This window comes from Pezoporus flaviventris, unplaced genomic scaffold, assembly GCF_033815535.1.
Source record: "Pezoporus flaviventris isolate CSIRO_AGI_PZ_B2104156 unplaced genomic scaffold, CSIRO_AGI_Pfla_v1 ptg000068l, whole genome shotgun sequence".
In the NCBI taxonomy this organism is placed as follows: Eukaryota; Metazoa; Chordata; class Aves; order Psittaciformes; family Psittacidae; genus Pezoporus; species Pezoporus flaviventris.
This window is the reverse complement of record NW_026892616.1, coordinates 2921159-2934350: the sequence shown is the minus strand read 5'-3', so window position 1 is coordinate 2934350 and position 13192 is coordinate 2921159. Positions and strand designations below refer to the sequence as shown.

The 13192-nt window shown below is 38.6% G+C and overlaps 1 long non-coding RNA gene across 1 annotated transcript; it reads left to right on the top strand.

The window, feature by feature from the left end:
• Positions 1 to 407: 407 nt before the first annotated feature.
• On the top strand, positions 408 to 12744 carry LOC133278728 (uncharacterized). The gene is made up of 3 exons (XR_009746678.1): positions 408 to 636; positions 6813 to 6978; positions 12393 to 12744. It is a non-coding gene; the product is annotated as an uncharacterized LOC133278728 (long non-coding RNA).
• The last annotated feature ends 448 nt before the right edge of the window (positions 12745 to 13192 follow it).

Sequence of the window (13192 nt, the reverse complement as noted above, 5' to 3'; positions counted from 1 at the left end):
AAGGAGGAATAAAAGTCTTGACAGGTTCTTATACAAGATAGGAAGGAGAGAAGAAGACACAGACATAGTTCACCACTCTGCAGATCCAACAGCGTCTTCTTGGTTGGCGGGGTGAAACCCTTTCAGTGGTTGCAGCCCTTTCTTTCAGTCCGTGATCCCGCTGTCCCACACTCACACCTCGCAGTGTAGCAGTTGTCCTTTTCATCGGGCCATGGTCTCTCAAAGCCCTCCCGCAGGCGCAGACTCTCATGCCTGCACACGTGCCACGAGATGCCCTGGAACATTCCTGGCAGGGCAGGGCCTGTGGTGAGCTCCAGGCGCGGTCACTCTGTGCCCTGAGGCGCAGCGCGGTGGTGGCAGCTGCAGGATCTGTGCCGCTGTCTCTGGGCTCCTTGTTGCCGAGGCTGTTGATATTCGTGGCCTCAGGGCAGACACCACAGGAAAAACATCCCCTGCCTTTCTGGAGACCATCCCTGCTCTGCCACTGGCCAACAACACGCTGCTCACCACCGACAGGTGCTCAGCCTCCCTCAGCTCCTTCTCTCCTTGAGTTGTTGTGACACACACAAGAAGGGTCTCCTGCCCATCACAAGAGACTTATTTTTGTATACTCAGAGGAGGGAAAAATCTGTGCAAGTTGCACTGACCTGTTCTTCTCTGCAGTCCCCAAGATCACGGCAAGAGTTTTTTCAGTCCTCTGGCAGGTGGTAGAAAGGTCCTTTTGAGACCATCAGTTACAATACTCAAGCAGAAGAAGTTTGTCATGCTTTGAGTAAGTGTGACTTTTCGCCTTGAGGAATCCCTTACAAACCTACCACAGGAATGGTAAAGAGGGGGTTGTAGAAAAAGCAATGTTGAAGTCACAAGAGAAGACACCAGTACTACTAGATACACACAGTAAAATGCTGCATACATACTTTATCTCAGGCCAGAACTGCAATGGATTTTCTTATCCATTGAATCATAGAATCATAGAATGGTTTGGGTTGGAAGGGACTTCAAAGCTCTTATACTTCCAAGCCCCCTGCCACAGGCAGGGACACCTTTCACTGGACCAGATTATTGTGGACTTTTCTGAGGGGTGTATCATCATGGATGTGATTCTCTTTTCTCTAAGTTTCTGCAGTTATTTCCCATGTGTTTTTCTCCAGCATTTACAAAAAACACATTCCATTTAGAATAATGTTAGTTTAGTCACTTTCTAACTGGTTATACTTTGGGAGGGGCAAAGTTACTGAAAGGCAGTATTTTTCTTTATTAGCAGCCTCAGTTTTGTGACCACCAACTGAAAGACTTCCTTTTACTTTTGTAAGTTTTTCACTTTTATTCACTTTTCTAACTTTCCAATGGCAATTAGGAATGACTGGACAAAATATATGTCAATGTCAGGCTGTTAGTATATAATTAGTAAAGGTGTTTGTGCTTAAGAGCATATATCTGTGGGAAAACAGGGAGTTGGGGGTAAGGTTCTTAAAGTCTAAGGTCCAGTCTTAAACATAGGCTGTGTATTTACTGAATTATTTACAAAACCTGGGAAGTTCTGCAGCCTGCTATTACAGGAGGCAATATTTGGCAGGCTTAATAGAAAGATGTGCCCTTCAGACTGCTCTTAGTTTGTCCTATCATGTCTTTTTCTATCTCCTGCCTTATAACATTCTGTATGCCGTGCAAACTGATACAAATTCATTCCTCAGTGGTCATACACAGAGGTTAATAAGCTCCCAGCAGTAGCTGACTTGGCACTAGAGAAGAAATACTCTCCCCTACCTCCAGTTCAGAAGCATTACCTTCATATCCCCTTCCCTGTTTTGGGAAACAGTACTGACAGTAAGTCTTTTTCCACCCCAGTTCTTCTGGATATAGACTGGCAATGCAGTAAGCTTCTCCTCTTGTCCTGTAACTGAGAGGCTGTGTGTTGTGCAAATTGCTGGTCAGTGTGATATGACACTGAGTCAGCCGGAGCCATCAGGTAAGGTGTACCAACATTGTTCCCTATGTCAAACCACAAAATAGGGCTTTCAGAGTTAAAAATAATCGTTTGTTAGGTCAAAGTGTAGGACAAGCATGTTACAATAGAGAAAAAGAAGATTTTGCAGGGGAAACAAATTAAACCGCCTAAACACCACTCTGTGTCCGTCTTTCCTTGTGACCTTGTCCTCCATCCAGCAGTTTTCACCTTGGATTGCAGCAGACTCCCTCTATCTCAGAAAGTTTCCTTTCTGCCACTTCTGTGTCTATGCTCTCTGCTTTCCCGCAGTTCGCATGCCAGCTGCAGGCTCCCTGCCTGCTCCACCCTGCACTTGCCACAGGTTTTCCAGCAAAGCCTTAAAGCTCACTCTCAGAGACAACACCACCTCCCTCTCCATTCAGAGGGTGCAAAATCAGGACAAAACAAAGCAGCAGATTTTGACCTTGCTGTCCAGCAGAGCCTTTCAACAAAACACACTGTGCACGGAAACTGTGAACAAACAACTCAGGCTGTGACAGGGTGGTGAACGGTAGGAAAGGCTAAAAGAATTTAAGAGATTATTGGAGGACAAGCAACTAATCCCCATATGTATTTCCCCCACGTTTCTTACGTTGTAAAATGTCACTCACTTGTATAGCCAGGAAGCAAGAGAACTTGCTTGTTTAAGAGCAACGGATCAGGCAGGTACTGAGGATATTCATTACTTAGAAGGATTCCTTCTACGGTGATAAAAGAACGTAGTTATCTGTACTGGCACAAACAGCAAGGTGTCTCTGCCTTGTAGTATTAGAGCCAAAATATGACACTTTCTGTGCCTTAAATTCATATTTATCTATTTTTTTTTTATGCTCAGAAGACATGTACAAATCCCACCATAAAATAAATAGGGTTTTGCTCTGAGTGCTGAGAACGTTAGAGGTTAAAAATGTTCTCTATCTCCTGCCTTATCCATGCCCTCCCATCTCTCTATATTTTCATACATATGCAAGTTTATGCTATAAAATGTTCCTAGCAAGAGATTGCTGTTAAAAGTGCTATGCATTATACCTGATAAAATGTTGAGATAAAATGGAATTACAAAAATATGTGAAATACACCTTGGACAGTGTACAATACTGCACTGGAAAATGTACCTCACAGGAAACTACAAAACCTGTAACCTAAAGCATGGCACCAATCAATCTATGAGGAAAACTAATATGCAGTATGCCTGGGTTTCATGTCTTCAGCAAGCATATTCACATGATAAGGCTTTTATCATTTCAATATGCTGCACCAGAATGGAAAGAATAAAAAATAACTTGTCACCAGTTTGGAATGAGGTCTGTAGCAGTCTGCTGGAAAGGAAGCAGACCATAAATGGGGGAAAAGGAGCTGTCTAAATAGGAAAGGCTTTCTACAAAAAAAAAACAAAAAAAAAACAACGAAACAACAAAACAAAACAGAACAACTGGAAGAATAAAGACAATTGCTATAGATTTTTTTTTTCCCTACATATTTTTTCAGTTACAATCCTCAAAAGGTTTGGAGACAGTAATTAATGTAAATGTTGCAATATCCTCAATTTACCTTCTTTTTATTTTCTAGCTCCTTGAAATTTGATAATATAAGCAATGTTGAAGATTTTTTTTTCCACCTTTTCCATTCTTCTAGACCCTTTGGTTCCTTAAACAGTCATTGAAGCACCAAAAGAAATATTAAGCCCTGTAATCTTTGTAGTCTGCAACTTTTCCAACACTCAATTTTTTAAAGTTAAAGAATTCCTTCTTTCACTATTCTGAACTTACACAGGTGCAAAGTTAAGAATATAAAAATAAACCTTAACAGAAGTATAACTCAGTATATTAAAACAAACAGCAAAAATAGGGTAGGAAGAGAAAGGACAAGTAAGGGAAGTAAAAATTAACAATAAAAAAGTTAGAATACTTTTTCCAAAGTAGTTGCTTTAAAAAGGCATATATACGTGCATATTTTGCTTGTGTCTTCTAGTTCTATCTTTACAGCACTGGAAGAACTGCAGTACACCATTTATTTATGGTTTTGGCTTTGTGCAAATGTTTCTCTGCTTTTCAATTAATTGTACTCATGCCGTGTAAATACCTGTGGCCAAGACTATCCCCCTGGAGTGATACAGGATGCATTACTAAGCAACATTTTTTGAGCTTGCTTTGGTTTTGCCTTTTTTGTTCTCTCCTGGAGTTCTTTTTGTTGTTTGCTGTTTACCATATGAATGCACAGAGAAGTTCTACCAGGGCTTTTCTGCAAACAGCTATGCACACAGCTATGTAAAGACTTCAGATAGCCCATGGAGAAGACCATAGCATTTGTTAACTAACTTTGAATCTGATGTCCAGAAGCAGAATCCCACCAGAAAGTGGGAGTAGAGATCTGAAGCATTTCTACTCTATATTATCATTACTCTTTAGGTGGATGGGTCTTCTACAGGCTTACTCCACAGCAGAAAATAATGAACTTTTTTTCCCTTAGTATGCACTTTGCATTTTTTGGAAAAGTAATCTGAGCACATAAACTAGATGGGAGCCACGGAGCACTCCAGCAAGATCCCTTAACTAGGTGATCAGCTGTGAGGACTTGAAGACATGCTAGATTATGCAGTCTTTGACCAGCTGTTGGCACAACTTAAGCTTGTCCGAATCTCACCTTAACTAAGGACAGAACACACATACAATAGAGCTCCTCATATCATTGAAAAGCTAGTATGAACCTGAAGGTCTAAATGTGTATCTCTGCACTTAAAATGATTTAAAACTATTAATGCACATATATGCTCTAAAATTACCAACCCAAACAGCAGAAATGTAAGCACTCTTATGTTCATAGATCTGGGTTGTACAAAGTGTTCTCAATACAGAATACTTTGACAAAAGCTAAAAAACACAAAATCAAACTTCTTGTCATTTTTCTTCTTTAGGAAGAAAAAAAAGAAAAAGAGGGTATAGACAGCTTCTGAAGCTGCCGTTTGAGAATATGAAGCTACTCAGCTCCTTAAATCATATCTTCCTGCTTTGCTCTTTTATTGAGACCCATATTTTTGTTGATGCCAGTATTGGGTATGACATGGCAGCGGTTTCAAATGGGTTTGCAACTGACCAGTACCAATCAGAAAAGGTAAGTTTCCAGATGTTTATGACAAAACGCATCTCTACAGACAAGGAAATCTTATATTGGTATGATACCAGCAGCTCCAAGGCAACCTTGACATAAATTTTCAGCAAACATATTCCTGTCATTGCTAGCTGTGCTATCCTATCAATTCGGTGTGATTATCTAGTCCAATACCAGGGATCGACATTTAATAGATGGCTCCAGCAGCAATCCTCTGACACCATCAGCTAAAGCTTGTTCTCACAATCTTCTTTACTCTCATCTTCATTGCTGTCTGCAAGAGAGCTTCCCAGTTCCATGAATTGGCATGTAAGGGTAGGTATTTACTTCATAAACTCCTGCTGTTTCTCAGCTGTTTGTTGGTGCAATGTAGAATTTTCAATACACCACATAATTAACCATTACTAAGAAAGTAAAAACAGGAGCGAGAAGTGTTTGTTGTTGAAGTGTAGGAGAGAAAAACGTGATTTGTCAGGGTTGTTCTTTCCTACTGTTTTTAAATTGCACCATGCCTTTCCCAAAAATGAATTCATGGAAGACTATGGTATTTTTACTAGTCATCTCTACTCATGGAAATGGAAATGCCTGGCTGCCCTCCAGAAAAATAAACTCCATGTGAACAGACACCCCCCCCCCCCCCAACACTCTAACAGGGCAGCAGTGCAGATGATTACAAGACATGTACACATAGGGATAAACACAGACATCCCTACATATTTTAATATAAACATTCATTTGTAATGAGCTAGCAAAACTAATTTGGGACAAAAGTCACATTCTGGGAAGTAGTTACAAGAATAATTTTATTTTGGGGTTTCACACTCAGGGCAATTGTACCTGTGTGATCTTTCCCACTGAGCACAGAAACCATTTTTGCAAGCACTAAAGCCATTTGGTGGGGATGGTCAGAGACACTCTTGTAATGCCTTTCCCACTGAAATGTATTGTCCTCTGAGGGCACAAAGATCAAGGCATGAGGCTACTAACAACTTGATGACTGTATAACTTCACTGTGATGCTATGAAATAACAGCATGTATTACATGTAAATATATTGAACTAGCAATTAAGCTTGAAAGTAGGTTGTATAACCACCAATTAAAAAATCCTGTTCTTATTATACCAAACTTACATAGATGCTGCTTTCTCATTTCCTAATTTATATTCTCTCACATGGTGTTGCCTTTGTTTCTGCTTCATTCTTGGCCTTCCTGACTACAGTCCTTTTTTGTCAGAATACTCCCACAGCTTTTGCTACTTAGTGTTTCCTAAATGTCTATCATCTCTACATCTAAACTGCATAAAGCATTACTTTGCTACCAAAAATATCTGCTGTGAGGGATCTCATTTTGCTATTTGATTCTTCTATGGACTGTTTCCATTTCCCCAGCTATCTTGAGATAGGGAGACCAGCTGTTTGCTTTTTTCACTTCTTTCATTAGAGTTCACACTTCACCTCTAGAGATACCCTGCGAGAGCAACTGTCTTCCTACACCAAAACCCTCTGGAGATGTATAAACATTAGTGATCATGTTAGGAGTACTAACGTGTGGAAACTTACCCATATTGCATGTGCTGCCTCTTGAGTTCTGCACAGGCAGCAGTCAGTCTTACAGTGTTCCTCCGTCCGAAAATGAAAGAGTGGATGAAATAAGAAAAGTTCTGTGCAACTGCGGGAACATATTTGTTTTCTCTTTATAAACACATTTACCGGGCAGACATCCAAATCCAGCGAAGTTCAGCCTGACAAAGCACTGATCCCTGTGGAACCATGGTTGCTGTCTCTTCAGGGAGAAGCTCTGGATGCTGATGCATCCCCATCCACTTCTGTTCCTCCTAACTAGGTGCATTGTCAGCTCTGTGGTCTCTCCCTTACCTGTGAAAGTAAGGCCTTTTGATTATGTGAATGGGTTAGAAATTTCATTTTTTTGTTGCTTTAATTACTGTTCTTACTGTTTCTTTTACTTGATCACAATGAAGATTGTTGTCGTATCATCCTTGTCACCAAAGTTTATTAGTCACTGAATAGAAAAAGCATCATCTGACGCATACCCTCTTTCCCTTAGCTTCAACCCTGCAAGTGTTTGCAACTTCTCTTGTCAGACAATAATGTGCTGGATGCAGCAGTGTTTTTAATTACTTCAGTCACCATTCTAATACTACCATTACGCCCATAATATGTACCCATATAAATGGAAGCTTACTGTTGAATGCAAGTGTCGCCAACCTTCAAAATGGATGGTCACTTTAACAGTGTTATAAAAGGAAAATTGTTTTTTAGCCAGTATTATCAGAGATTTTATCTGTAACTAGTTAACTTGACAGCTTCATGGAAACTTCTGTATCATGTAACTGTCTTGTTTGATTTTATTTCCTATTACAGTTTTTAATTCGTTTAATTAACATTATAGCCTTATTAAGCAATGGTATGTTTTTAATGCAGCTCATTTGTAAAACAGGTAGTAAGTTACACTGCAATGGACCCATTGCACTCAAGTTTTCTACAGATTGCACCCCTGCTTGACCCATGACTGAAATTAGATACAGCCTCAGATATTTAAATTCCTGCAAAATAATATGAAACTGTGATAAGCAGGAGTGGATAACACTTGTAAGTCCTTCTTTGGCAAAGCAGGCATAGCAAAGAGTTGCAGGGGTTTTCTGTGGCCTAGTCAGATAAAAGTGCAACTTCTTTTAAGGCAAACAATAACACTTTTTCTAACAATTTGCTATTTACATACAGTTTTTTTGGTTGGTTGGTTGGTTGATAATAATTCTGGGGTTTTGGTTTTTTTTTTTTTGGTTGGTTGGTTGAGGGGGGGGGTGTGTTAGTTTTTGGTGGTTTTGTTTTGTTTTGTTTGTTGTTGTTTTTTGTTTTAATAAAGATTTTAGCCCAGAAAGTGGTAGAACTGAATTATAAAAGAAGTGATAGAAAGACCTGTATGATTCATCATCTGTTGATGGAATGAGGCTTTGTTAATTGTTGCCACTCGCTGCATTTAAGGTTGGAAATAGGAATCGCTTAGTAACGTCAATCTGTCAATTTAAGATGACATTCAAAATGTGCCTCTCTTTTGAGTCCTTTCAAAGAGATTGTTTCCTACCATAGGTCCCATAGCATGGTTTGATGAGATAAAAATTGTTTGTTGGTTTTAGTTAGGTTTTAAAAGTATTTTCTATCAATTTCTTAGTGCAATTTTAATTACATTATATTAAGCACTAAAGGCATTTATTTAAATATGCACTGGTCAAAACTACATGAGAGTACACATTATTCCCTTATTTTCTATTACGTTAATTTTGTATGATAGCTTGTTGCTTTAACTGAACTAAAACAAAGTGGATGTTAGTCTAATTTCTTTACATGCCTGTGATTAAATAAACAGCCTCTAAGAATCCAAGTATTTTGTTGTGACACTGTATTAGTCTTTCTAGTGTCCTAAAAACAGAGTGCGTTCAATAATACTTTTTTTTTTTAAATACAGAATTAGAAAACAAACAAAAAAACAAAACACCAACCCCCCACAATTACTATCGCAACTGTCTAGCTTCACGCTTTCAGTTGGCTTGTCAAAATCTTTGTAGTTGTAGATGACGTGCAGTACTTAAAAATATCCTCTAGATGACACTGTTTACTGCATTTAAAAGATGCGCAGGCGTTTTCAAGAAATATCTGTAAACTGAACGAAATACATTTGACAAGTACTGTTTAAGCCTAAACCTGCTCTCTTGACGTCAGTGGCCAAGATTTCAGTAGTTTCAGTGGAAACAAGAAGAACGCCTATATTTATATATAAAACTAAACAAAAATCTTGTACTTTTCTTTCACAGAAAGGACTGCTCTTTAAAATACAGTTTTCATTGCGTCCTAAGCTATAAAATGTAACATAGGAATGCTTCCTAATTACTGAAACGCCTTCTTACATACACACACATACTTAAGTATTCTTGATGGCTTTGTTTAAAAACGGCACTGTATAAATATTAATCCTTCTTTCCAACTATTCTTTGTTCTATAATCTACATTCATTGTAGCACAGTCAATTTGAGTTCATTAGATCAGTTACTGCTGTTTAGATGTAAATGTCTTCAAGGAGGATTAATTACTGTCTAATTCTGTTGTGTTTCTTTTTTTTTAAAAAAAAAAGGATAATAAAGATATTTTCTGACGTTTTTCTGATTAAACAAAACCAAACCAAAAAAAGCAAATCCAAACCAAACAACTCCTCATGCACCTCCATATAACACAGTTCACAGTAGATAAAATTTTGGAAAGCATCTGTGTAATATTTTGGTACTTGAGCTAGTAATTTAGGTTAGGTTGATGCGTAGAAAGCCATTTAGTGGTTGAAATGTCCATGCTCAAATTGTCTGTTCCCCACAGGGGCACCTTGGTTGCCTCTACAACAGGTGGGAAGAGTGAAACTTTCCAAAGTGCTGTCCTTCAAGATGAATGAGGCCATTCTTTTCTTTAAACAAGTCAGAGAAGAAGGAACTGACACATGTAGAGCACGTAGCTGTGCATGTAGCAGTAATATTTTGAAAAACTTTTCAATTTGCACGTCCTTACAGATTCTCTTAAAGAGTAAGAGAGCTCTGTTCAGAAAACTGAAAGTATCTGTTAGTAGGAATGTTTTGAGCTACCTGTTACAGACCTCTTAGAAGTGGTAAATGAACAGCCAAGAGCTCTTGAATCACAGGCTGGTAAATCCTGACAGTCCTTCAAGGAAGCAGGAGAGCCAAGAGCTTTTTCCTTCTGTCCTTTGTGATTTTAGCATGCACCACCCTTCCATTAGCAGAGTATCTTAACCTGCAACTCATTGCTTACTTGTGGAGGGTCAGGCTTACTGACATTATACAGGGTTTTCTTAAAATGATAGTTACATGAAAGGAACATGCACTTTTCATGGAGCAGGGAATGTGAGCCAAGACTCTCCCTCCAGTCTTACCAACTATGCTCCAGAGTCAGCACACACACACAGCCTGTCCCAGTAGGACTTTAACCATCTTATCAAAGAGCACAGCAGCACCAGGAGATGCAGCTAAGATACTCTTCCAGAAATTAGGAGCTGAGATACCAAGTCTGTAAACACAGTAATTGACTGAGTGCCTTCTGGGCTAAAGGGATATTAAAACCATTTAAACACAAATTTCATGGTTGTGCTTAAGAATAAGGTAGAACAAAATATATTATGCTTTACACAAAGCTTGATTTTGTAAGCATGCACGGCTTTATCCAGTAAGAAGAGAAAAAGCGTCTTATTTGTAGGTCCTGATAGGGCTTGATATATGCATTGCTCAGACAGGCCAGGACTAAAAGTCCTTTGAACAGTCACAAAAGTACAAGTTCAGCTTCTCAGAAATTTTAACTATGAACATTTTCCACTATGAACTGTGGAGAAACTCCTTCCAGTTTGATGACATTTAAGTTCAGACTTTGAGGACTGTATTATGATGCCTATATTCTGTCTTTGGACAACTAAGATCTTTTTAAAACGGTTTTTTGAGATTTTGCTTTTTTTTACCACCTATCTTCTTAGTAGTCTTAGAGTATTATGCAAGATTCACTTCACATCAGAGCAAGCAGTATCAGTGTTAATAACAGAATTTGTGCCAGTATGCTCTAAATCAGAGCTGCCTTAGGCTGTGTGGGAATGTTGACATAATAATTTGTAATGCTAACTTAAAGAAAGAATGCAGTTAAAAAAATAACTATGAAAATAAGACTCATGCCTGTATTTTGTGGCGAGGAGCTGTATTTTCCACATTATTTTCTCTTAATACTCGCAAGACATGCAGGCCTTGATCTTAAAATGAGTTCCAAGCGCCTTAAAACACATGTTCAGGCACAGCACATTTCTGATACAAGACCATTCCCCCCCAACCTCCCATTTAGGGAGCCAAAACATATGAGCTTCTGAAAGATAACCAGTTAGGTTCAACTTCTGTATTGAAATTGAATACTCATATCCATTTAAAAAAATAATATGAAGAATTAAAGAGATTAATCTTTAGCTGTAGAATGCCAAGTTTTGCCAAAAGCTTTCTTTTTTACCTTACATCATTTTACATTAGATGCTTCCAAGTGACAGGTGGTGCTGGCTGAAGAATACCTGGGTAGTTGTTCCATAGAGAAAGTATGGGGTGGTGACCCACCACAGATCAAGGTAAGATAACAAACACTTCTATCAATGGAATGGGGATTTTCACACACAAAGACTCAGATTCAAGACCAAATACTTAATGGGCAAGAAAACTGAAGGCTTACAACTCCACTGGTTCTTTCATAGTAGCATACATAGGCTGGTGTACAGAGAAAGATTCTTGCTATCCCATCTATAAAAAATGGGATCTCTAGGGCTAGCAGAGACAGTCTCTTCATTCACTTAATCATGTTAATAAGAATTTCATAGTTTCCAGATTAAAAAAAATCTTATTTCTGTCAGTAAGAACAGCATACTATTGTGCTGAATGCAACTGGCTACTCTCATTATACATCCTGAAGTCCTCTAGCACTCATGCTGTAAAAAAAACACCTCTTCACTAAGACTCCCTACATTCTTCATTCAAGGATCAGCTGAACAATGTAAATCAAGCAACAGCTGAAGCTCACCTCTGAAGTGACTGGTGTTCAGTATATGAAGCTCAATAAATTGTGCAGGTGTTTTGAGGGATTGACAGCAGTGCAGCAGTGGGAAAAAAAAGGCTTTGCAATTACTAATCCTCACTGGTTATGGTAATAGCATAGGCAGGGTGGATCTGGTTTTACAGTGACTGCCATACTTTGTAATGCCTGAGAGTAAAGGAAATGAAATAAACTTACAATTTTTGTATTATAGCTTCGTGAATCTTCTAGCATCACATGCATTTCATCTGAGCCTTAAATCCAAGAAAGTCTGTAGGTTTCTTTTTTTACTGTGTAAACTTGCTGTCTTTGGCGATAAACACTTACACAGATATGTATTGTACAGAAAAAAGAGATTGCCTAAACAGGACTTTGAGAAACTTGAGTCACTGTTTTCCAAAATATTGTTTCTTGGAAACAAGTATCCTCTCTTCATCACAGGCCTGAGGTTTGCAAGCATGGATACAAGCTAATCAGCCAGAAGGCCTTCAGTCTATCCAAGCTTTAAAAAGATAAAGGAAAAAGACAGAGATATGAAAGGGAATTTGAACAGTGATCCCTGTAAATCCATCTGAAAACAACAACTTTCTGGCCTATGTCAGAACAAACTTTGCCAAGAAAAAATTATGTCACTTCCAAGAGATTCCTAGTTTTGCATTTTTCCAATTCTAAGGTGTTCTCCCTCAGAGGGAGGATTTTCATTGCTTATGCAACCTGAATCTGCCCAAGCCCAACTGCTGCACAGGGGGAGATGCATGCCTTGTTAGGCTTTGGTCTGGACCACCGCAGCACCCTCCTGCCTCTGTTAAGACTAAAAGCAATCTAATCTACCTGTCTAGACAAGGCTCTGCTCTAGTCTGATCCCTCTACTTGGTGTTGCTTGTGACATCCAGAAATTTGACAAGGAAAGCAATTATTGATCAGTCCAAGGTGTGTTTTGCTGTGATAGTTGTCTAAGCATGACTGAGTGATGCCCCAATAGATAGGTGCTTTCTTATTTCCTAAGGCATGTCGTCCTCAAAGCAACAGAAACATTGATAAGGAAGAAGACAAAATTACTAACTTTGATGAAGTTTGTGTTGAAGTACCTGCCACTTGTCAACATGGGAGGCAGAAGCAGTGATTTATTAGTAATAAAAAAAAAGAAAACCAATGAAACTCTCTTACTCTTCTTCTAAACTGTTTTCTGACTATGAATATCCACTGACTTCTCATGTTGAGAAATTACTGCCCCATTATTTTGTGTTATTTTTGTAACTTGTCACATACATGATAACACATATTTTACTTTAAGAGTTTGAGTAACTTCTGTCTGTTAAGGAACCTTGCCAGTAAAGTCACTGAATGGAACAGTATCTATGGAGAAGTCAAATTGTGGTCATTTAGATTTTCTTTCTGTTGTTTAGAATCTAAATATTTTTACGATATTGAAGAGAATGTAAATGAATGCACAGATATTTGGTGATGTTTCCT